This window comes from Musca autumnalis, unplaced genomic scaffold (assembly GCF_047663935.1).
Source record: "Musca autumnalis isolate F117 unplaced genomic scaffold, ASM4766393v1 scaffold_1, whole genome shotgun sequence".
Classification (NCBI taxonomy): Eukaryota; Metazoa; Arthropoda; class Insecta; order Diptera; family Muscidae; genus Musca; species Musca autumnalis.
Genome location: NW_027411644.1, coordinates 247144288 through 247168663, shown reverse-complemented (window position 1 = coordinate 247168663; position 24376 = coordinate 247144288). Strand labels below are relative to the sequence as shown.

Here is a 24376-nt window from a genome sequence, read left to right as displayed (position 1 = left end):
CGCAGAATTGGCAGGCCAAAGAATAGATGGCGCAAACAAGTGGATGAATACATATACTCTTCAATCTATTTCTACAAGTCATAATTCTTCAAAAATAAAAAAACAACATAGAATATCCGGTTGGTTCATTCACACGTTATTCACTTGCTAATTGAGATGAGAATGTTGTGTTGCATTCTGTGTAGAAAAATATAACATTTCAAAATAATTTGTTAGAATTCAGCTGTTGTAACTGATCTAAGACAATGCATTTTCGATTTTCATTCCGTCATGGCTTAAATAAATGAGTGAACACACCAAAGACAATGGGAAAACTGTTAACTGAAAATGAATGTTTCCTACTGCAATGTTGATCGACAACAACTCTATTTAGGCATACTCTCTGTGGCAAACTGTTCGCCTGGACTGTAAAACAATAGCAGAGAAATAATGCAAGTAACGGGTGAAAAATACAATCTTTTTTGTGGCCATAAGTTGCAAAGTATCGAAGGACCGGTTTTATTATTTTAAAAATTCCATTGAGCTATTTGCCGAGTGTTAACAACATAACACTGTTAACCGTTTCATACCGTTTCAATGTTAATGTAAACTTCAATTTTACTCTCACGCTGATCTATCTCTTTTTTCTCTCTATTAATTGAATTCACCGTGTGTTGCTCAAATTACACCTGCACCGATCCAACCACAGTTTAAATGTTAAAACTAAAAAAACTGGTTCTGACCACTTCTTGTCTTGTGTGTGTTTCTTGTTGTTGTCGGTGGTTTATTCTTTCAACCTCATTGCCGTTCTTCATCTCTTCGGCCATAGTTTTGGTTACCTTTTGCCATTGTTGCTGCTGTTGTTTGCCGACAAGTCTGTATTGAATTGCTTTGCTCAGCTCAGCAATGTTTTTGTGGCTTTATTGGGGGCTCCCACTTGTTGCTCTGTTATGCTGGCATTTCAGTTTACAGCGAACTATTGAGGCGTATTAACGTGTTGCCGCAATATTAACGTTCGTTCGATACGTACGATATTTTTTTCTGACGCCGACGGTTTGTTTTGTTTGTTAGCAAGAAGAAGCAGAAGTTGTTTCTCTTCGCCTTCTTCGCGTTAATCTCCAACATCGTCATCAGCATAGCCGTATTTGTTTGCGCTATCACTTGCATAGTTTTTGGTATGTTCATAGCGTCCATAGCGGTTGATTTTAATTGACCAAACAGCAATTGTAGTCAGTCAGCTTGTATATCTGCTTAACTGAGAAAGAAAACGCCTAAACTCTATGTTTCGTTTCGTGTTTATGTGTATGATTGTATGTGTGTGTAGTTATTAGTGAAACATTTGCGCATGCGCATTAAAAAATTGCAATTTGAATACTTACAACACATTAAGCGCCCAATATTTATCTATGTTTTCCGGGTGAATAATATAACCAACGAACAACGACAGGTGCATGTCGTAGGTGTTAATTAAATTTACATGTTAAAGTGAGTTTTATTATCAATAGAAAAATGTAAGGTGTTAATTAAAATTTTAAGAAAAATTATATAAAAAATTTCGAAACATAATACAAATAAAATCTATGGAAGATTTTGAAAAAAATATATTATACAATAGAAGTCTATAAATAAAAAAAAATAAATGAAAATAAAAGAAATATTATGAAAAATTTAGAAAATAGCAAACAAAATAATTTAATAATTGTTTACAAATATGTATAAATAAATGTGACATAGAAATTAAATGATTGTATACAAATGTATAAAAACGTGTGATGTAAAATTAAATATACTAAACTGTGCAAATTTTCGAAACTAATATATAAATGAATTGAATAAAAAAAGAAATTCTGAAATATTATAAAATGTTATCAATTCTTATGGAATACATCATTTTAACCGAAACTACATATTTGGATTACATGGAGTAAATAAAAATGGAAATATCATCCGTTGTTACGGCAGGAGCTATCTTCTGCTAAACTACTACTACAGATCTATTTTCATTGATAAATAATTTTTATTTGATTTATTCCTTACTCACGCCGTATTAAACAGAACAACATTCCCACAACATTCACGTAGGGACAAGGGAAACTTCTCTTATATTAACGACTGCACGCCGGTTCATATTACATCAATGGTAAGGGACTTACTTTTTATTGCCGAGTCTGAACGGTTTGTAGAGAAGTTTTTCATGGCTGAAATACTAAGGAAATGTAAGCATTACTCTGAGCGGATATGCCACGGGCGAAAATTTTGATGTTCTGGTCAGGGATTGAACCGCAGACCTCCTGAGTGCAAGATTGACGTGCTTACCACAGTGACTCCCCGTATAGGACTTGGTATTTGCATATTCAAAGAAACATATTCTTAAAGACGAACTTAAGGTGTTATCCCTAGTTGTTCAGACCAAAACACTCATTTTTCATGAATATGTATTTGGATTAAAGCTCAAAAGTGCTGCGGAGAAGGTACCTGAAGGAATTCATCGGCATTGGCCATTTAGGAAGTAGATCTTATTCTGCGCGTAATTTATTTTCGATAGATATCGCAACCAACAGTCATTTCAGTTCGTCAACGTATAACTTAAGGCCTGCGTACATAAGCTGCTCTGCCTGATTGCCTTGCTTTCCTGCTTCATTTTTGACATAATAAAAATAAAAGAATGAAGAAGGCCGAGGAAATTTCGAACTGGGTTGCCCTTTTCTTTTTTATTCTTTTATCAGAAGTAAGCAAGGTAAGCAGGCAAGGCAGCTTATGTACGCAGGCCTTTATAGCTTTTGAACCACTATGTCAGGAAGCATGGACCACATTGGTATAAATTCCTCTAGGATCTTTCCACAGAACGTAAACTGCACTTACACAAAAATGTTGAACTTTTATTTTTCGAAATTAAACTAAATTTGGACAAATCTGGAAGCAGATCTAAAGTTTGGACAACATCGGTTGTTCCCTTGAAGATAATCGCGCGTAATATTCTAGTGAACAGTTTTGCACTCTTGTGGGGGAGGTACCGGAAATTGTGGACCGATATTGCCCATCTTCGAACTTAAACTAAGTTTGGACAAAATATTACGAAAGCCAAATATTGAACCAAATCAGTTGATCAGTTCGTGCGCTCCAGCCACTACACATGGTGCTGTAGGGGTTTTTCACCTTTCGGGCTATTTTCTCAAGACTATGGACTTGCTCCTTATAAAACTTGTACCGTCGTAATTGGGGGCAGCGAATAAGATATGTTACAATGAAGATCGAAGAGTTTCGAGAAGAGGCCCTAAACTGAACATAACCGAAATTTTGTGCGGGAGGAACCCGAAGGAGATCGATATAGTCCATAACCTAAACTGATCAATGTCTCGCAGAAATATTACGATGTGCAAATTATGTATCGGTTACTGCCTTCGAAAGTTATCGTGCGCACCATTTAAGCGAAAAATTTTGAACTTTCGTGGGGGAGGTACCGGAAGGAGTGGACAGATATGGCTCATCTTTGAACTTAAACTAAGTTTGGACAAAATATTTGCGCTCCAGCCATGCGGACGGACAGACATGGCTACATCGACTCCAAATTGTCTAAAACTGATTTCATCCAAGGATATTTGGGGTCTAAAGCCATTATGTTGATGAGGCACCTTTTAGCCATATTCAAGTGTATAGACCAAAGGCAGAGGGTATAAAAATCGAGTTTAGGCATACATGGTGATGTAAAATAGAAAATATCATTAATTATGCCCTTCAACATAATATGGAGGGTATAGTTAACTTTGTGATTCCGCTTGTAACTCGTCGGAAATCCTAGAAAGTAAATATTCTTGATCAGCATAAAATTTTAAGTCAAAATAACAATAACCGTATATCCGTGCGTTTGTCTGTTGAAATAAGGATACATCTCATAATATTTAAGACAGAGCATTGGTGTTGGAAATGGGATATATCGGTCCAAGTTGACCCCCATAGAACGGTATCACCCTATTTTCGGTATTTTGAAGCATTTAGCATCATTATCTTACCAAAGTTTCTGAAATTGGTATTCAATATTCTTTGTATCTAAAAAATTTCACCCAGGAGTTTGGCAATACAGGTCCACGGTTCCCCATAGAACTGTACCTTACGATTTTCGATATTTTCAGGGTTTTTTTTTTTGGCCTAATTATCACATCGAAATGCCTTCAATTTTGTATTGAGCTTTCTTTGGTAGCATTACACTTTCTACCGGAAAAATCTTGCGATAGGGCCACGTTTTCATTTAGCCTCCTCCCGATTTTCGAAATATTTAAGGTTTTAGCCGCATTATCACACCGAAAGTGCTGAAATTTGGTGTTTAGTCTTGGCAAGGTGTATAAAAATTCCTACTGTGTATATATATAAAACATTCCTACAGTGGTACAGATCCACGATTAAATATAGCCCCCATGTAACGCTACCGCCAGATTTTTTGTGTTTCCTGGTCCCTTATCATATCATATTTCGGTCCGAAATGTGGATACAAATTTTATTCGGAAAATTTAAGTTGTTTATACAAGACACTGTTTTGTGAGGGTCACCGCGGCGGTGGAGGTTAGTGCTTTCATAAACTCAAGGAAAATAATTATTCCACTTTGGGAAGAAGCCTATTGGTTTTGCTGATGGTCCGATCATATTCAGGGGAATGGGCAAACAACGTCTGTGGAGAAAAAGTGAAGGTTTTATTTTAATGCGAATATCTATGCATCTATTAAGAGTATACCAAAAGCAAAGCCCGATAATTGAAGTGGAAAACTTCTCCTTTACAACAATGCAAAGTAGGTTGGCGTAGGTGGACAAAAAAAAACACAAATCCCAGTCCAACTTTTCATTTTTGGGATTTCAATTTTAATGGCGAATTCCACAGTTTTGGCTGGCGGCCCTCTAAAAACAAAGTTTGACAATACAAGTAGAAAATCTCACCTTTACAAGGATGCATAGTAGGTTGGAGTAGGTTGTCAATAATGGAGATGCAATTTTGATGTGGCACCCCCATGCTCGAATATTATTATATAATTCAGAATATAATATTCTTAAGCTAATATCTCCGCTTCTTATTGAGGTATTCCATAATCAAAGCCTATTAATGGAAAAAGAAAAAAACACATTTAAAGTGACGCAATGTAGGTTGACATACCAGCTTTGGTTTGGTGTATTTCAACAAATGTGCCCTAGAACAATCAAGATATTCGGAACTTGATTGATCCCAATTACATTTCCAAAAGTGGTCAAGTACTGGAGATATGGGAAAATAAGCTCAGATATTCCAATTTGTAGAATTTTATTTCCAATGCGGATATTTCTGTTTTTGTTGGACATATTCGAAAAGAGGAGAGCTTGGTAATGAAATTAGACCAAATACCAAATATGTTAGCAAAAAGTTTGATCCAAAGAGGCAGTTAAATTATATGTACAAGTGATCTGGAAGTGCATCAAATTATGCATTTTCACTCATGATTTTTACAAGAGCGTGACTACGGAAAGAGGCACTCCATTGCACTGCATTTTAACTGCCCCTCTGGCACTGCATTTTAACTGACCCTTTGGCATTGCATTTTAACTAACCCTTTGGGGTAGAATAGGAGGCAGTCCAAAGCACGTGTTTTGATAGAGGCATTCTGCGGAAATTGTGCACGCCATTACAAAATATACCAGAACAAATAAAATGCATTATTTGTGTAAAACAAAAATATTAAGAACTTTATTACATTAACACAAATTATGAAAATCCTCCATTGAATTCAATCGCAAACATGCGTGTTTCCACGGCTCTCCATTTGTTCCAAGCTGAACTGTTCATTTGCTAAATGGGTTGTCTTCCCATCACCAGTTAAGGTTTCGACATGTACTCCAACAGCACTCCCATTCGGAAATTTTCTTCTCTTGAGTTACCGGAAAAATGTTCAAAAATGAAATATTATTTAGTTTGTATTAACAAATGTTTGAAAATGTTAACACGCTTTTCTCTTATTGGAAAATGTATACCGCTGCCTGTAGAGATGTACAAACTGATTTATGTACAGGTAGGGATCTCTAACAACTGCTAATAATATGTAGCGAACGGAGTGCCTTTTTCACGACTCCGTTTGGACTGCATCCGGATGCTGTTAAATTATGAGGAATTGGAGTGCCTTTTTCACGACTCCGCTGAACTGCATCCGGATGTTGTTAAAATGTGACAAGTGGATGTGATTCTTTGGATTGCATCCAAATGCGGTTAAAATGTGAGGACTGGAGTGCCTTTTTCACGCCTCCGGTTGAACTGCATCAAAACATGCCGTGACAGAACTAGTCCACATTGCACTACTTCCAATTTATTTTGCTGGGTTATTATATAAATGCATGAACATGGAAACGAACCCCAAAAATATATTATAAGTGCATTTAATTGGTGAAGATAATGCAATAATGTATATCAATATAAAAAAGCAACAAAGAATCTTTTGTTAAAAATTTAACATTTTATCCACGCATTAAAAACTTTTTTTTTTTTAATATTATCAGTTTCAGTTTTATTATCTTCTTTTGTGTGCAGTGATCGCGCCTACGCATTATACTTAAGTTTGATACTAAATTCTTTGGTTATTATTATCCAGAATATTAAAGCAATCGAATAAGATTTTAAAGAAGAAGAACAAAAATATCAACAAAACGTGTTTTTGTTAACCCCAACCTGTTACTAACAAATTTCTTCAATATGAATATAACAAATTTCCGGTATGGAATATGAAGAAAAATTATATTGAACAAAGACATAAAATATGATAGTCACAAATCAAACATAAAATTAATTAAATTGTGAAAATAAAGAAAATGAATAAAAGTGTTATAATTGCAAGTGCAACAATTGTATATAAACATTTGAGAAATTAAGTTCAAAGGTGATACAAGTTTTGAAGTTTCTAATAACTTAGTAATAAATGTGCATTAACTTCTAAATAAATTTTGAACATAAGAGCTTGATTCATAGAGTTTTTTTTTCCGAAAAAAAAAGTTTGAAAAATTAAAAACTATACAGCTCAAAAAATTAGTGTTATAAAACAAAAAACATATATTCAACATTTTAAAAAATAAAACAATAACACAATAATAAAGACATAAAGAGTAACGATTATTGCTATTTTTGCGGTTTGTAGCTAAAAACAATAGCATCATCAGTAACAATAATTTAATTTGCGTCAATGTCCATAACGTTGATAATTTTTTGCCACTGTATAAAAATCATCTAAACAAATGAAATTAAGGAAATGTGTGAAATTGTGAAAAAAAACCTTTACAAATTTGCAACATAACAAAACATATTTTGATTTGTGTGAAAATATGCACATGTGAATTTTTATAAATAAATACAACATTCACGCTAACTTAACAAAAATAAATATGACAAAATATCCACATAAAAACGTACGTTATAAATAGAGCCAAGATACCGTAACCAATAAAGAAATTTCTCTTAATTATTTGTTTGTGTTCTTAAAACATTTCAACGGTTTATTGCAAATATACACAGAGAATGGGTAAATGTTTCTATCTTCATCATATAAATTATGTTTTTTTTTTGCATGTGAAATTTCGCCACTGGATAAAAATGCCATTTCATATTAAAAAAGCTAATTTAATGAAACGTTAAAGAAATCTCTATTCAAATAAATATACGAATTTAAATGAAAAATACACAATAGAGTGATGATTTGTGGAAAGTTGTGTGAATTAATGATTTATTAAAAATGGCAAACTGTGTATAGGAGGAAAATATGAATAAATTAATAAAAAGAATACTAGCTCAGAAGCCGTTACCATGCGCATTTATATGTATGTGAAGCGTATGAATAGCAAAAAAACAGAAATACTTTTAAAATGGATTAAAAAATTGCTTTATTAAAGTCTAAAAACTTCACTTAATATGTGATACAAATCAATGTTCTTGGTGTTAATTTGCAATAAAAACGTAAACTTGTAGATAATTTAAGTTATAGAAAAAGTTAAATATTATCAATATATACTCCACGTCAGTAGAATAGAACACCGAAATTTCTATTAATGTTAACGTATTTATCCCGAAGCGTTTGAATCTACATTTTTAATCTTGTAGGGATTTAAAGTCTATGATCTGCCGTATAACACACAGAAAAAATTATGTTTCTACCTCTTCGCGAAATGATTTTCTGATCAATTTGCCGATAGTACTATGAAAAATATGCATTTATTTTTGGTCATCAGGATAGAACAGTCACTTTATTTTCGCGAATTTTTGAAATATTAACGCCGAATTTTTTTGTGTGTTTAATACGGAACATCATAGACTTTAAATCCCTTCAATATTAAAATTGTAGATTCATTCGTTTTGGGATATATAAGCTAACATTAACAACAATTTAGGTGTTCTATTCTACTGACGTGGAGTGTATTGTTTTTATTTTTACTCTCTTTCTGTCTTAAATAAATTACTTGGTCGCACCTACGCTCACATCGGACCCAACTTATATCTGTCAACCTATATCGTCGTGCATTTTCGAAAGACCAAGAAGACTTCGATATTACTTTCTTTATTCATTCATATTGTTCACAAAATACAAGCAAACAATTTGATTAACATATCGGGAAAATATCACCTAGAACGTGCCTTTCACATTCAAATTGTTATTGGAAAATATTAAATTTCCGGTACAAATTATGAAGAAGAATTGGAGTATTGGACAACTTAAATAACATCATATCATTTTTTGTATATATGTATGTATGTACACATACATACATACATGTATGAGTTTTAAAGAGAAAATTGATTCGATATATTGAACTTGTTATTTATAGATATGTATGTATGTATGTATTTAAAAAGCAATATGTTTTTCTATTAGAAAATATACTATGTGATATCAATTAGCAGTTTTGTGGCAAAATTCAATAGTGTGAAAAATATTTGAAGCTTGATAATCTATGAAGTGATAAAAATTTGTCAAATATTATGATCAGATCAACGGTTGGTTGAAGGGAAGCTCTAACCAAAATAATCACATTTATTGAAAATGAAATGTATACTTTGCAGCAAGATCGTGGTAAATAGTCATATTGACAAATAATGTTTATTATTCATGTTGATTAAAAAGCGATAAAGTCTAAATTTGAAGATTTCACTCGTCGTAAATATTGATAAAATGTGTAATTAGCAAGAGAATTGATGAGGGTCTGTGGCGAGTTCCTAAACAACAGTCTTCCTTAGCCCTTGGTAAACAATGTCAAAATTTTGCCACTAATACAATTAAAAACAAATGCCACCGTTGAAAATTTGATGTTGCCTAGCCGGGGAATCGAATTAGGGTCTTTTCAGAATTTTGTGGCCCTTTTTGGACATTTGAACTTGTCGACAAAAATGTGGATTAGGATTAAAGTTTAAAAGTGTCGCGGAGGAGATACTTAAAGGAATGGACCTACATTGTCCATTAAGGAAGTGTATCTTCCCAGCAAAAAGTATGCCTCCAAAGAGGCAGTTAAATGATATGTACAAGTGATCTGGAAGTGCATCAAATTATGAATTTTCACTCATGATTTTTACAAGAGCGTGACTACGGAAAGAGGCACTCCATAGCACTGCATTTTAACTGACGCTTTGGCACTGCATTTTAACTGACCCTCTGGCACTGCATTTTAACTGACCCTTTGGCATTGCATTTTAACTAACCCTTTGGGGTAGGAGGCAGTCCAAAGCACGTGTTTTGATACAGGCATTCTGCGGAAATTGTGCAAGCCATTACAAAATATGCCAGAACAAATAAAATGCATTATTTGTGTAAAACAAAAATATTAAGAACATTATTACACAAATGGTGAAAATTCCCCGCAAACATGCGTGTTTCCTCTGCTCTCCATTTAATCCAAGCTAACTGTTTTGATTCATCTGCTAAATGGGTTGTCTTCCCATCACCAGTTAAGATTTCGACATGTACTCCAACAGCACTCCATTCGGAAATTTTCTTCTCGTGAGTTACCGGAAAAATGTTCACAAATTAAATATTATTTAGTTTGTATTAACAAATGTTTGGAAATGTTAACACTCTTATCTCTTTTTGGAAAATGTATTCCGCTGCCTGTAGAGATGTACAAACTGATTTATGTACATTTATATATTTAAATGTAGCGAACGGAGTGCCTTTTTCACGACTCCGTTTGGACTACCGGATGCTGTTAAATTGTGGGGGGGGGGGGGGGGGTTGGGAATTGGATTGCTTTTTTCATGACTCCGTTTGAACTGCATCAAAACATGCCGTGACAGAACTAGTCCACATTGCACTACTTCCAATTTATTTTGCTGGGTTATTTTGAGAGTTATATCTTTTTGATATATATTGGGCTCACTAGTCATTTCAGTGGGTAATCCTATAACTTTTGGACCAGCATGCCAGGAAACATGGACTTGTCCACGGAAAACATAACAAGGCTGTAAACAGGAACAGCATCGGTATACATTTCCAAAGAATCTTCGAACAGATCCTAAACTGCTCTTAGACGCAAATGTTGAACTTTTGAGGGGGAGGTACCCTAAAGAGAATATCAATATCGGCCGTTTAAAAATTAAACTGCATTTGGACAAAACATTAGGAGAACCAAAGTTTGGACCAAATTGATTGCCCCGTTCATGAGATATTGTGCAGTTGTTGCCAATCTTCGAACTTAAACTAAGTTTGGACAAAATATAACGATGGCCTAATTTTGGACCAAATCGCTCTCCAGCGACTACATATGGTGCCATAAGGATTTTTACACATTCCGGGATGTTTTCTCAAGAAGTATGGACTTGGCCCTGAAAAAACAGTTGCTTCAACAGAATTCAAAGTGATTCGAGAGCAGTTCTTAGAGTGAATTTATCCGAAATTTTGTGTGGGAGGTACCCGAAGGAGTGGACAAATATGGTCCATATTCAAACCTGGTAGATATATTAGGATGTGTAAAATATGGACCAAATCGGTCACTCCCTTCAAGAGTTATCGTGCGCACAATTTTTCCGAACATTTTTGCATACCTGATGGAGTGGACCGATATAGATTATTTTCGCGCATAAACTAAGTTTGGACAATCCGTTCGAGAGGTTCTAAACCAAGGCTGTTCAAAGTGCGCACTTCCCCTGTCGGTGTGTGTCAATTTGCTCACACACACAATTTAAAAAGAGAGCTTTTGCTTTAGTTTTGAATATCTTCAAAATTACCAATCAGTCTCTATTGAACATTCAATGAGGAAGGTTCCGTTTTCGATTTTGTCTATGAATTTATATGCGTACACTGAAAAAATGAATGGAGATACTGAATACGAATTTTTATTTGCCGAAAATAATTACGGCAAATTAGAGTGTTTGGTTTGTCAGCGCACTTTGGTTTGTCACGAACTTGATTTGCAACAAATTATAACATCAAGAGTCATATTTGGTCAAAATAAAATAATTCTTCTACTTTAAATTTTGAAACATAAAATAAAAAAAAAATATTAATAATAATATTTCTCACAGTCTACAGAGACAAAATGAAAACATTGAAATTTGTTTATTTCAAAACCAACACAATAACAAAATGTATTTGTATGTGTGTGAGCAGGCCTATTCTAAACCGAACTTTTCCGAAATTTGATTGAGTTCATACTGGAACCTCATCTAAGTCATCCGTTCGAGAGTTATCGGGCACTCCAGACAGACAGACGAACGGTTGGACATGGCTAAATCGACTCCAAATTGTCTGAAACGGATTTCGTCCAAACATACATGGGGCAAAAAAAAACATTATTTTGATGAGTCGTTAGCATAAATGCTGGTGGTATATTCAGCAAATCCTTGTTGTCGTAATTCTTAAAGACCAATGGCATTGATCACTTCAAAATAAAAAAAAGTTACCCAGATCAAAAGTAAAAACCAAGCTTGAAAGACAACCACTTTTAATATGCGTTTTCAAAAGGAAGAATATGTATAGAAAATATTTTCCATAACCATTTTAAGAATGTTCCATTCAAATATATAAGAAAATCTTATTCGATTTGTTTTGGTTTGTTTGCGCTAATAGTTCAACTCAATAATCCATCTGGCTCGCTTAGCTCAGACCTCGCCTAACATGGCTCACTACTGTATCACAGGGCTCGCAGTATTTCACCTGACCCCCAATAGTTCACTACAATCACTATAGTTCACTTGAATCACTACTTTCTTTCTACATTTGACCCGGTCCACCATCTTTCACCTGACCCACGTTAAAGTTGTCATGGATCAATTTTGCTCACAAACATTCATATGCCTCCCTATATTTCATGTGACGCACAATAACTCATATGTCCTACTACGATTCTCTGTGACTACTATGGCTTACTACAATTCACTTTGTTCACCATAGTTCACTCTGCTCACTGTAGTTCAATTAGCCCACCTGACACACTACTGTTTACCTGGGTCACTATAGTTAACCTTCCCACTATAGTTAACATGGTTCACCATAGTCCACTGGCTCGTTTTGTTCCCTCAGCTTACTATGGATCACTTTACACACTATACTTAAATTTGTTTACTATAGTTCTCATAGTTCGCCACAGTTCCCCTGTGTCACTATAGTCCCAATTTACATTAGGCGAGTTTACTTGCGGCATTTGTGCATACCTGAAGGAGTGGACCGATATGGATTATTTTCGAACTTAAACTAAGTTTGGACAATCCGTTCGAGAGTTATCTTGCGCTGCAACCACTACACACGGTGTCATAGGAGTTTTTTTGCATCTTTCAGGCTATTTTCTCACATTAAACTTATACCGTCGTATAGGGGGCGATTAATACAAGTTGCAACAACTAAAATCATGGCGATTTGAGACCAGGTCCTAATCCGAACTTTTCCGAAATTTGATTGAGTTCATATTGGAACCTCATCTAAGCCATCCGTTCTAGAGTTATCGGGCGCTCGGAGTCAGACAGACAGGCGGACGGATGGACATGGCTAAATCAACTCCAAATTGCCTGAAACGGATTTCGTCCAAACATATTTGAAGCCAAGAAAAAACATTATTTTGAAGAGTCGTTATCATAAATGCTGATGGTATAAACAGAAAACGTTTCAGCAAATCCTTGTTGCCGTAATTATTAAAGGCCAATGGCATTGAGCAATACAAAATAAAGAAAGTTAACCAGATCAAAAGTATAAACCAAGCAGTTCAACTCAATAATTCATTTGGCTCGCTTAGCTCAGACTCCGCATTATGATTACCTCGCCTAACATGGCCCACTACTGTATCACAGGGCTCACAGTATTTCACCTGAGCCACAATAGTTCACTTGAATCACTACAGTTCACATTCTTACTACATTTGAACCGGTCCACCTGAACCAAGTTCAAGTTGTCATGGATCGCTTTTGCTCACAAACATTCATATGCCTCCCTATTTTTCATGTGACTCACAATAGCTCATCGGTCCTACTACGATTCTCTGTGACTACTGTGGCTTACTACAATTCAATTTGCTCACTATAGCTCAATTAGCTTACCTGACACACTACTGTTTACCTGGGTCACTATAGTTAACCTTCCCACTATAGTTGGCATGGTTCACCATAGTCTAACTGGCTCGTTTTGTTCCCTTAGCTTGCTATGGTTCACTTTACTCACTATAGTTAAATTTGTTTACTATAGTTCACATAGTTCACTCTGCTTATTGTAGTTCACTTTGCTCACTTTAGTTCACCCACTATATTTCACTTTGCTCCCTATAGTGTGTCACGTTAACTTTAGTTCACTTTGCTCACTATAGTTCACTTTGCTCATTATAGTGTGTCAGGTGAACTATAGTTCAATTTGTTCACTATAGTTCACTATGTTCACTATTGTTCACTTTTTTCACTAAAGTTCACTTTGTTCACTATAGTTCACTTTGTTCACTATAGTTCACTATAGTTCACTTTGTTCTTTATAGTTCACTTTGTTCGCTATAGTTCACTTTGTTCATTATAGTTCACTTTGCTCACTGTAGATCACTTTGTTCACTATAGTTAATAATAGTTCACTATAGTCAACTATAGTTCACTTTGGTCACTATAGTTCACATTGTTCACTATAGTTCACTTTGTTCACTGTAGTTCCCTTTGTTCACTGTAGTTCACTTTGTTCACTGTAGTTCACTTTGTTCACTGTAGTTTACTTTGTTCACTGTAGTTCACTTTGTTCACTGTAGTTCACTTTGTTCACTGTAGTTCACTTCGTTCACTATAGTTCACTTTGTTCACTGTAGTTCACTTTGTTCACTATAGTTCACTTTGTTCACTGTAGTTCACTTTGTTCACTATAGTTCACTTTGTTCACTATAGTTCACATTGGATTACAATGCTCCCTAAATTTCACTTTGCTCACAATATCTCACGTAACTCACTATAGTTCACTTTTCTCACCATAGTTCATTTTACTCACTATAGTTCATCGACCTCACAATAGTTCACTTTTCTTACTACAGTTTATCTCGCCCACTGTAGCTTATAGTGTGTTTTGAATTCCTCGTCAAAATAATGGCTACATTTTAACCATATAAAAGGTTTTGGCGATATGAAGGGGATCTAATGCACTTGATACAAACTATTAGAGGATAATTTTTGTTTCGTTTAATCTGCAAAAACATAATGGATTTTCTTCCAGTAGATCAAGGAGAGAGTTCTACGATGTAAACTTACCGAACAAATTGTTGGGTTCATTGAGGTTTTTTAATGTTTTTTATATGTATGTTTTCTACACTTTTAGACTACTGATTCAGTGAGGTTCTGACAGGTTATTTAACACTTCAACTCTAATCCGTCGATCCCTTCAATTTTTGAGGGAGATTTCCTTCTGTATTTCTCTAGAAATATTCAAAGATTTTGCTGATATTTTCAAAGGACTGACTTTAATTTTTATCTGAAAGTCTACTACAGCTACAATAGTAAATTGTTCAACATTATTTTTTAAAGAAACAACTGAGCACAGCATCTTAATAATTTTATTACCTAAAGCTCGTTAAATACAACCTAAATTTTTCCGCTACTTTAACATGCTCTAATCGAGAAAAAGTACTCCATTTATCAAACAAACGGATAGTGAGTGCAATAGTATCCAATTAATTGAAGTTAGCCACCACTTGATATTAAATGTTTGCCAAATGCAGCAAACGCAAGTAATTTAAAACGGAAAACAGCAAAGTGGATGGTAAACAACTTTGATACAATTCGCCTTCATAGATAGATTTTCATTGCCAATTTGCCACAATATATTTCAAAATATCCGCTCTAAATACGCCCACATTTAGTAGTTTTGTGTTGCTTTTGGTTAAAATCGATTATGTTTTACTTGGCTATTATTTGGCATGTCTTTTTGTACGACTATTCTCCTAGCTTGGCTTATGTTTATGTCTGTTTTGACCCCGTTCAAGGTAAAAATTGCGTTATTACAAACAACAGCAGGGGCTCTATGAAGGAAAACACAAAACCAAAGAAAAACAGAAGAAGAAGAATAACGTTATAACACTTTGCAATCTTGCAATTACCCTGCAACAACAATTGCGGCAAAGGAGAGGCTTTCTTTTGAATTTCTTCCTTCATTTCTTTTAAGTAAAAAAAAAAACAGAAAAAAATGCTGAAGAAAGAAATAACAAAACAACGGTTTTGAAGTTATTGAAGGTGGTCGCCGCCGTCGTCGTCGCATTGATGTTGTTAGTTTTTACTGCTTTGCCTTTTTGCCGTTTATTAAATGAGGTCAATTGCATGCGCCGTGCCGCGCATAATCCCAAAAACGTCAACGCCACACCATAATCCATGGTTGCTGCAGTATCAGCATGGTGTTGGTGGCTGCCAACATTTTCGCCGATAAACACCAAATACACATAAAAAGGCTATTTTCTTTTTCTCTCTGTCTCTCTGTCAGTATCAGACAGTTCTGTTAGCCCAACAAACGGGCTGAGGCTCACCATTCAGTAACAAAATAAAGTGGAGAAAGATAAAAAAAGCAAGAGACAGTAACATGTAGCAGGGTCCCTGGCAATGGTGACTAAACCGAGTAGATAGATGATGATGTTGCAGTTATTGTTGATGTCTTTTGTGGAGATGAAGGTGGCAAGGCACATTGTGCCTTAAATGGTATAATGTTTAAAGACTGTCTCTCCAAAACACAAATTCATAGATTATTGATGAAGAAGATTGTTCTATATTAAAATAATAATCGATAAGTTAAATTTGTGTGGAAAATCCAGCAAAAAAATCCTTATAAAATAATGGCTTTTTATAGTAATTTTTGGTAGTCGTAACTACTTACCAAACCCCCAACTAACACATTATTTTAACAAGGACATGTCGCACGAAATTATTAGTTATTCCAACTAGAACAGTTAAGATGGAATTTGTTTTCAATTTAAACACACTTCGTTTTTTTCGCTCTCTGTTGAATTTGATCATGCGAACTTCTGATTTGTAGCCGAACACCTCTGCAAATAAATAAGTTGCAGCGAACGACAGAAGATCAAAGTATGTGTTAAATTGAAGGAACGAGAATAACGAACGGAACTATATAAACGCAAGAGCATTATATAGTTCCAATAGTTCCTTGTCCGGAATAGTTCCTTGGAACTATTTCGTTCCGGAACTACACAACTCTAGAAATTGTGTATTACTCTGTTCCTGAACCTGCAAGAAACTACTAATTTTTACTACGATAAAATTTTTCCTTTATGTTATGGAACCAAATAGGTAAAATTAGTAGATTCTTGCAATACTGGAACATACATTCTCTTGGAGAGTACCTCTGACAAGAAATAAAAAAAACATTTTCCAAAGAAAAAATCACTGCCCTTAATATTTGATCCCAGTTTGAAAACACTGTGCCATTTTTTTCGAATTATAATGTTAGATGAAAGTAACGTTTTTCTAAGAAAAAAATGCTTGCAGCATTTGCAACAGCAGCAACAACAACTGCATAGAAGAAACTACAACCACGCTTTTTATGGTAAGACTTAATTTGATGATTTGTGGTATTGCCCACAAACCGAAGGGGAAGGGGGGTATGCGTTGGTTGGATATTCGTGTTTGTCATATGGAGAATAGGCGAATTTCACTGACGTTTTTTGGGTTTTGTGTTTTGCCTAAAAATGTGTTTATCGCACTTATCTTGTATGGTTGATTGGTGATTTGTTGTTTATGAATATGCAATACCATAAACATAAAGCAAACAACAACAAGAAGAAAGGTTGAGGTAGGAAAAACCTTTCACTTTATACGATTTGATTTGAGTTTTGTTTGGTGTTGTTTTCGGCCAAAAGAAAATTATAGGATTTAAGTACATATTTGGTGTTGTGTGGTGGTTGATACGTTTTTTTTTGTGGACTAGAGGATGATATTAAATGAAAACTTTCTTGTGTACTTTCATTGATATCAAAATTAAAAGTTTTTAATGATATGGTCAAATGTTGTTCTAATTTTGGTACAATATTGCATTGGATGCAGTGAAAATGCTATCACCAGGTAGGCGAATATATATCAGAACTTAACCTAGCTCAACCTACATTGCATCAATGCAAATATAAGATGTTCTTCTTTCATAGACAGAATTTGGTTTTGAAATACCATTAATAGGGACGGAGAAGGGTTTTGCCGATTCCGACCCTTAAAAATTATTTGACTATCACCATGAGTAACCTTCTTTCTCTCTGGAACCTCCATTTCCATTGACGATTTCATTCAAATTGTGTTCTGTAGCGTGATTTTAATGTTTAGATTGACAGACAGGCTGACACACATACCAACATCGACTCAGCTCGTCGACACATTCGTTTTAGGTATGTAAACTGTTGAGTCAAAACCACCTGTTTGCGTTTCATAATTTAATTTAAACGGCAATTTCAAATATTGATACTGTCTTCTTTATTAATTGGGATAAAATATGTCCCCCTTCCTATCGTCGAGTCCGAATGGCTTGTGAAATAGAGATCCAAGTCATAACCTATGGACACGTGTTACATCGTCGAAATGTAGGTAATATTATGCTAAGGAGGTCAAATAATTCTGTTCACAATAGAGAGCCAATTGAATTTAGTAAGCCACTGAAGCAGGTAAATTAGATTGAACTAGGTGAACTTTATTGAAGCAGGTGAACTATAGAGAGTAATGTGAACCTATAACGAGCAAGATGAACTATAGTGGGAGCAAAGTGAACTATAGTGAGAGCAAAGTGAACTATAGTGAGAGCAAAGTGAACAATAGTAAGCAAAGTGAACTATAGTAAGCAAAGCGTAAGCAAACTATAGTGATCAGAGTGAACTATAGTGAGCCAGGTGAACTGTAGTGAGCCAGGTGAACTATAGTGAGCAAAGGGAACTATAGTGAGCAAAGTAAACTATAGTGAGCAAAGTGAACTATGGTAAGCAAAGCGAACTATAGTGAGCAAAATGAACTCTAGTGAACGATGTGAACTATAATGAACGAAGTGAACTATAATGAACGAAGTGATCTAAAGCGAACCAGGTGATCTATAGTGAACCACACCAGGAGAACCAGTTGAACTGTAGTGAACCGGGTGAGCTATTCTGAAGGATGTGAACAGTAATAGGCCATGTGAACAGTCGTGAACTATAGTGAGCTATGGTGGACCACGTGAAGTACAGTGAACCAAGTGAACTATAATGAATTAGTTGAACTATAGTTAACCGGGTGAATTATAGTGAACCAGATGAACTATAGTGAACCATGTGGACTATAGTGAGCCAGGTGAACTACAGTGAGCCAGGTGAACTATAGTGAGCCAGGTGAACTATAGTGAGCCAGGTGAACTATAGTGAGCCAGGTGAACTATAGTGAGCCAAGTGAACTATAGTGAGCCAGGTGAACTATAGTGGAGCCAGGTGAACTATAGTGAGCCAGGTGAACTTTAGTGAGCCAGGTGAACTATAGCGAGCCATTTGATCTGTTGTGAGCCAAGTGAACTATAGTGACATGAAGGGAAACTATATCGAACGGTAGTGAACCATGCGAAGCGAGTGAGCCTGGTTTATGAGCCAGTGAACCGAGGAGAACTATAATGTCCCAAGTGAACTATTTTGAGGCCGGTGAACTATAGTGACCAAAGTAAACTTAAATATATACCATATCGTTATTGTGCAATGCTTAACCGGATTTTCTCAAATACTACTGGGAGCAGGTGAACGATAGTGAGGAGAGCGGGCATTGCAATTAAGAATCATTCGGGGCTCTTATAATATTTATCGGCAGTTGTTAGGTGATTAAAGACCTTGGTTTCAATCCACATTTAGAATTTCTTCATAAGATTAGCAATACTAAATTCACAAAATCGTTTCTATATAAATCATCATTTCAAAACATTAAATGTGTTTTTAAAAAATTTTGGCGTAGGCCGATTTGGCTTGGTATCAGGTGAACTTAATGATGATCAATGAAGAATAGGGGAACTGCTGCGTAAGTACACCATTAATCCTAAAACGTGATTTTACTATTGGCATATTCATGGCGTTTAGATACGATTTAGAGTTTTGGTGTATTCGGGGACCTATAATAAAATTTTATGGCAAATAATTTCGTAGAATATTTTGATCTGATACGATCACATTTTAAGGGAGTTTTTAAATGTTTTTAAAACAGGGACCAAAAAGATCCGTTTAGTGACTCGCATGAGGGTTAATTTTTTTTTTTCTTAAAAGATACCACGCATTGTTCTCAGTAATATTCCAAGGATTCGAAGGATCAGATATTTCAAAACCTGTAGAAATGGGCGGAAATTGCCACGCTTATTTAGGTTACTTCCCGACGTAAACTTTCAAAACGCCGATACACGTGTCTTCTTTTTTTCGGTCCTCTTTCATTATCTGGCCGAATTATCTTGTAATTATTTTTTGTGTTGTACAGTGTAATCAATGTCAGTACAAAATGGACGTTGAAATAGTTTTGGCCAGAAAATTTGGATTTGAGACCATAGTGGAATGATTTGATACTGAGTTTCTATACCCTCAGCATTTATGCTAACGAGGGTATATACACTTTCATATGGGCAAAATGTGCCTCATCGAAATAATGGTTTTAGACCCCAAGTATGTTTGGACGAAATGTGTTTCAGACAATTTGGAGTTGATCTAGCCATGTCCGTCCGTCTGTCTGGTGCGCACGATAACTCTCGAACGGAGCAACCGATTCGGTTCAAAATTTTGCTTTCGAAATATTTTGCCCAAACTTAGTTTAAGTCCGAAGATGGGTTATATGGGTCCACTCCTTTCGGTACCTCCCCCACAAAAGTTCGAAAAATTTGTGCGCACTAAAACTCTTGAAGGTGTAACCAATTTGCCCACACTTTGCACATCGTAAAAGTTCTGCCAGACTTAGATGAAGTTTAAATATGGACTCAATCGGTCCACTCCTTCGGGTACCTCCCACACAAAATTTCGGAAAAGTTCAGTTTAGGACCTGCTCTCGAATCGCTTTGATTTTTGTTGTAGCAACTTGTATTCGCTGTCCCCCATACGACGGTATAAATTTCATAAGGGGCAAGTCCATACTTCCTGAGAAAATAGCCTGAAAGGTGCAAAAAAAAAAAACCCTATGACACTGTGTGTAGTGGTTGGAGCGCAAGATAAATCTCAAACGGATCTGCCAATTCGGTCCAAAATTTGGCCTTCGTAATATTTTGTCCAAACATAGTTTAAGTTCGAAGATAAACCATGTCGGTCCACTCCTTCAGGTACCTCCCACACAATAATTCAAAAATCTTCGGAAAAAATATGCGCACGATAACTCTTGAAGGGAGGGAGGGACTGATGTAATCCATACTGTGCACATCCTAATATATCTACGAGATATAGATCAGGTTCGAATATGGACTATATTTGTGTACTCCTTTGGGTACCTCCCACACAAAATTTCGAATAACTTCACTTTAAGATCTGCTCTCGAATCACTTTGATTTTTGTTGAAGCGATTTTCATTCGCTACCTCCATTACGACGGTAAAAGTTTTTTCAGGAGCAGTCCCATATTTCTTGGGAAAACATCCCGAAAGGTGTAAAAAGCGCTATGTCACTATATGTGGCTCTCGAACTGTTCTACCGATTCGGTGCAACATTTGGTCTTCGTCATATTTTAACCAAACTTAGTTGCATGGGCCAATACCGGTCCCCAACTTCCAGTACTTCTCCCCAATATTTAAAAAATGTCACTAAAATGTTAGAACGATATCACTTGAATGGTGCAACCAATTTGGTCCAAACGTTGGATTTCCTAATATTTTGTCAAAATTTAGATTAACTTCTAAAATGGGCCATATCGGTCCTCCCTAAGGGTACCTCCCCCACAAAAGTTCAACATTTGTGTTAATTCCTAATCCACATTTTTGTCGGCAAGTTCAAATGTTGAAAAGGGCCACAAAATTCTGAAGAGACCTTAAATACATTCTATCTGTCCGTAGATGAAAGTTTTAATTCACGTTGGCTGAGGGTATACCTCTGTCGGCAAAGCCGACTGACACTTTTTTACTTGTTTAAATTTTGATTCATACATTTGCATTTTACTTTGTAAAGAAATAATTATATAATTGTGCTTTAGGCGAACTGTAGTGAACCTGATAGGCCTTTATGAAGTCTGTTGAATGTATTGAACCATGTTAGGTTAAAGGACGCGCAGCTGTCGTGTTGGACAGCCACTCCACTCGGAGACCTTATGGTCCATGTTAACTCTAGGAAACTAAGTGGTAAGCCAGGTGAACTGCAATGATCGCGATAAATGATTGAAGAAGTCATGTTAACAACTTTTAAGCGTTCTTAGCCATTTTATTATACGTCAAATGAACTGCTGTTAACCTCAACTTAAGAATCACATGAACTGGAGTGAACTATTGTGACTACACCCAGGAAAGATATATTATATGAACAATTATATAATGAAAACAAAATTGGGTATTTTAGTAATGTAACATTTAAATTTGTTTGCTGCAACTATATATTTTGTGCCACTATGGTGTCTGACCGAATCTATGTGGTTGAAGCAACAAAATATTTTTTAATATTTTTAAAATTCTCTTTTTGTAATCAGTACATAATAGCTGCGGTACAATTAATTTTCCCTACGCGTACAAATACATATTTAACCCAACCGTTAAATTCATCCGAACACTCCCAGAAAACGTTTACAGTCCAAAGTTTCCTTCGGCCTCACTTGTCAAAATTCATATCTTCTATTCAGCTTCAAAAGTCATATCTCAAATCAAATATTATGACAACTTTATGACAGAATAAATCAAATCACATAATAAATACATATGTATCTACAGAAAGGCATGGATCCCCTTAACTTATGTATGTTGGTACACAACAAGAAATCCCTCCATTCTTCTTCAAAAAAAAACCATATAAACACATCATTGTGATGTCTTTATTTCCATGGCTAAACAATGGTAAACATGAATATCAACCTTTTACCGTGGCACATGCTTGAAAGCCCCTTTGACAATGAACCACGGCAAGAAACCCGACAAAATAAATGCTTAGATTTAAGGTTTTAAAATAAACAGAGGAACAAATACCTCTAAATATATTTTTGTACCTAACGATAATCTTACTAATTATTATCAACATTTTTTAATCTCATATGAATTTATTTATTTATTTTTTCTCTTCTTTTTTATCTTTTCTTTGCAGCATTTCATCGCAACAAACAAAGAATCCGATAATTTCGTATTCAAAAGAATCGTGCCTTTGTGAAAAGAAAAAATAAGAAAATACAGAATCTCGGTTGAACACTCCTTATTCGGTAATAATAAACGTGAAAAAAGATTTGTTCAACACTGTTTTGTTCGTCTGTTTGTTTATTTTTCGAAAGCGACAATAAAACGACAAACGACCAGCAAGAGGACAAATAGATGATTTGTTTGGGATTTCGTTCAATTGTGTTTGTTGTTGTATTACAACAAAAAATCGTGTACATTTAAATCACAGAAGATTGTGCAGGATTTTTGTTTTGTGTTAGCTGTTGACATCCCAATAAAAAAGGAAAAAAAAAACCTGTGGAAGATTTGTTTTTCTTTCTTTTGTTATCTTAAACAAAAATAAAAGCAGAAACCGAACGTGTTTGCCTACTTTACACAAAAAAATTGATGCTTTTTTAAATGTTTTCGATATCTCGGTAATGCATTTTGTATATTTTCCGTCTGTTCTGTATTTTTTTGATAAAACGTGTGTATAATTTTTAAATATTAAAATATTTGCCGCCGTCGTCATTGTGTAATAAAATTAATTGCTTTCGTTACGAATACAAATCGCCCACAAGTAATTCGTATTGTTCTCCATTTTTGATAAAGTAAAAACGTGCTTGTAATAAAAAATTTATCTCTTATTCTGTAAAGAATTTAAACAAAAGTGTTTTTTTAAAAATAAATGAATGAAAAAATTGTCATCAAAAAATTAATTTTAACAAAGTTTTTAAATTGAATTGTGTCATACATTTATAAAATTATAAATTCGAAATTAAGGTGTTTTGAAAAAGCAATATCCGTGAGAATATTCCTTTGCGTATTATAATTATTCAAATTTCAATTTAAGCAAATCCCGCGATTATGAAATTTTTATGGAATTCTAGTAATGTGGAAGTGAAGAATGTAAGTATCTTATTAAAATTATTATTAGATTTATATCACGTATTGTGTTGGGTTTAAATTAGATAGATGGGGTTTAATTAGATATAAGGTCCCTAAGTTGATTAAAGCAATTCAGCTGAAAATGTTTACCATTTTTGCGCCTTATATATCACAAGGTCTGCTTTTAGATCACTGGGAAAAGGAAAAGAAAAACTACAGAGGGTAATCCTTTTGGGTAATCATGAAAAGCTAGGCTGAAGGTGTGCTCATAGAAGACATGACTACAAGTCTTTCCTCTATAAACCCTGAAAGTGAAATTTTGGGAATACCAGAAACGGGCAGATGTCTGTCAATAAAAGGTCGTCTTTCGACGACCAGAAGAGCGTCTTAAAGATAATCCGAAAATTCTCCACTAATAAATTAGTTGTTTTAAATATTAAAACAACAACAATGGGATTAAGCCAGACTATTTTGAAAAATCAAAATTGTAACAGCTATCCCAATAAAAAGACGCCACCAATGTTCTATTTAAGAAACACTGGGAAAAAAGCTAGAACGGCTACCAACAACATTTTGTTGTGTTGTTTTCGTTGAAAATCAACGACACACAACAGTGAAGAAGGTTTGCTTTGCTCTGCAAACACTTTCGTCAGGGTTGTGAGAGGTTGCCAAACAAAAACTTCTCATTGAAGTTTTTTCTTGGTTCACCTTTATACTTCGAGCTGACGATTGATGTTTGGGTATAAAAAGTTTTTTGTTGAAGAAGTTATTGAATAATAACTTCGGTGGAGAATATCCACA

At 35.0% G+C, this 24376-nt stretch overlaps 1 protein-coding gene across 3 annotated transcripts in view; it reads left to right on the top strand.

Moving 5' to 3' along the window:
* The first annotated feature begins 685 nt into the window (after nucleotides 1-685).
* Nucleotides 686-24376, top strand: part of Cad99C (cadherin 99C) — a 463896-nt gene continuing 440205 nt past the window's right edge. The window contains exons 1-2 of one of the 3 annotated variants that reach the window (XM_073960669.1): nucleotides 686-1154; nucleotides 22641-23596. The gene's annotated coding sequence lies outside the window, so the exon portion shown is untranslated. Of the gene's footprint in view, nucleotides 2120-22640; nucleotides 23597-24376 lie in introns of all 3 variants that reach the window. The other 2 variants (XM_073960670.1, XM_073960671.1) reach the window with 2 other exon arrangements.